The sequence below is a fragment of the Petaurus breviceps genome, unplaced genomic scaffold (genome assembly GCF_028583685.1).
Source record: "Petaurus breviceps papuanus isolate PSGF00001 unplaced genomic scaffold, PetGlider_PUasm1.0 47, whole genome shotgun sequence".
NCBI lineage: Eukaryota > Metazoa > Chordata > Mammalia > Diprotodontia > Petauridae > Petaurus > Petaurus breviceps.
The window spans coordinates 2,547,778-2,550,361 of record NW_027186349.1 but is presented as its reverse complement, the minus strand read 5'-3'; the positions used below and the strand labels follow the sequence as shown (position 1 = coordinate 2,550,361).

At 44.4% G+C, this 2,584-nt stretch overlaps 1 pseudogene; it reads left to right on the top strand.

The window, feature by feature from the left end:
- Positions 1–955: 955 nt before the first annotated feature.
- LOC138171797 (MYG1 exonuclease pseudogene) lies at positions 956–1,998 on the top strand (annotated as a pseudogene).
- Positions 1,999–2,584: the final 586 nt, after the last annotated feature.

Here is a 2,584-nt window from a genome sequence, read left to right as displayed (position 1 = left end):
GAAGTAGGAAGGGGGATGGGCAGAGAACTAAGGGGGAAAGGATGTTCACCCTTGAACATGATACTCCATCTCCTGAAGTTGAGGTTTAGGGGAGCTGGGACCATAGAGACACACATTAGTCAAATTCTTTTTCTGCCTTTTGTAACACTCCTCCTCCCCTTGAGCGGTCATGGGAATGACAGCCCTCTTCTCTCAGGGAAGAGAATAAAATTTGCTATTTTTATCCTAAGAAATCTCCATGTTCTTGATTAAATTTTAAATGGGATTTTTTCCTCCCACACAGGAGCATAAAAAAGGCTTGCCTTTGTCTGATCCTTTGTAGTCTCTCTGGGGAGGCTACCCATTTATACCTTACAGAACAAATGTAAAATAACGATCATGAAACTTTTTGGATCCCTAGCAAATGTAGTTTATTCCCTAGACAGAGCACAAAGGTTTTCATTTATAACACCAGGAAGGTTTTGGACAAAAGAATGCAGTCTTGGACAGGATGAAGGGTGGAAGATAGCTGAAGGCTATCTGGAGATAACAGACAATGAAGGGCTAGGCAAGGTTAAAGGTAACAGAGAATTGGGCATAGAAATAATGAAAGGCTTATTGCTTCAGGTGAATGCTAGATTGGGAAATTAAAGGAGAGTTCAAGGGCATTGCCAGAGCCTATACCCTATCACTAATTTTGTGTTTTCCAGTGGCTGTCGCCCTTGCCAGGAATGTTCTTTCTCATCACTTCCATCCCCTAGGTTACCTGGCTTCCTTTTTAAAGTCAGGTCAAATACAAGCTTCTTTAGATAGTTCCACCAATCCCTCTCCACCTTCCTACCAAAATTATTTTATTTGACTCTTTATATGTCTTCCAATTAGTAACTATTATTTGTTGCCCTCTGAATTATAAATTAGCTTCTTGAGCCTCCTTTTCCTGGCACTTTCCTTCACGCTGCTGTGGGCCTTTCCCTGGATGGGCCTCAAGCCCATCCTATCCCCCAAGCAGCCTCTCGCCCAGCTCATGGCGCTGGCCTGGCCCACATCCGGACCCACAACTGTACCTCCCACTGTGACAAGGTGCTGGCCTGAGAGCTGCTGAGGCTGATGCCCCAGTACCAGGAGGCGGAGATCATGTGCACCCTTGACCCGGCACTGCTGACCACCTGCAACATAGTGGTGGAAGCGGGCAGTGAGCACTACCCACAGAGACACTGCTATAACCTTCACCAGAGGTCCTTCACCATGTCCATGAGCTCCCTGTGGCCTGGGAAGCCATGGCAGACTAAGCTGAGCAGCGCAGGACTGGTCTGTCTTCACTTTGGCCAGAGGCTCCTGGCCCAGCTGCTGGACACCACTTTCTATCACAAGATGTATGCATATTTTGTGGAGGATGTAGATGCGGTGGACCAATGGGATCTCCCAGTGGGATGGTGGAAAACCTCAATATGCACTGATCACCACTTTCATTGTTGAGGTTGTCTGGCTTAACCCCACCTGAAACCAGCCAGATCAGGACACATAGGCTGGCTTTCATCAGGCCATGGAGCCATGAAAGGAGTTTCTATAGAGACTGGATTTCTATAAGCACAGCTGGTTACCTGGCCGTGCCCCTGTGGAACAAGCTCTGGAAAAATCAATTCCAGATGGACCCAAATGGAGAAATTGTAGAGCTGTCTCAAGGTGGCAGTCCCAGGAAGGACCATTTGTTTGATCTGAGCCTGTGCTGACCTCCTTAGTGCCCATTGCATTAATGCTTTACCCTTACCAGAATGGACAATGGTGGGTACATTGTGTACCAAAAGAGCTTCACTCCTTTGAGAGCAGGCTACCCCTACATGAGCAATGGCAGGGTCTTTGGGTGAGGCCATGGGCCAGATTAGTGGAATCCCTTGTTGCATATTAGTTCATGCCAATGGCTTCATTGGTGGGCACCGCACCAAAGAAGGTGCCCTTAGTATGGCCAGTGCCACTCTGGCCCAGTGCCTAAAACCTCTGCCTTCTGATGACTCTCAATAAAATTCTTGGTACAGTGACTGTTCACAAAAAATAGAATTTAAGCTTCTTAAAGACACAGGGACTATGTTTTGACCTTTTTTCTCTTTCTTTTATTCTCTCTTTCTCTTCCTTCCTTTCTTCTTTCTCTTTTTCTCTTTCTTTCTTGTTTCTTTCTTTCATTCTTTCATTCTTTCTTCCTTTCTTTCATTCTCTCTTCCTTTCTTTCACCCCTTCTTCCTTCCTTCCTTCCTTCCTTCCTTCCTTCCTTCCTTCCTTCCTTCCTTCCTTCCTTCCTTCCTTCCTTTCTTTCTTTCTTTCTTTCTTTCTTTCTTTCTTTCTTTCTTTCTTTCTTTCTTTTTGGTACCCCATTATTTATCATAGTGTCTGGAATAGAGTAAGTACTTGATAAATATCTGGACTAGAAGGAGGGAGACAACTTCATTGACTTACAGAAAAACTTCATGTTGTTCTTAGAACCCACTACAAAGAAACATTTTTGAGTTCTATTATTATTTTCAAATTGATGAATAAACTGGTTATTTTCATCTATTGTAATAGTAATGGAATTTGAAAATCCCCTTGTATTGGCAAGGTAACCGGTACTTAG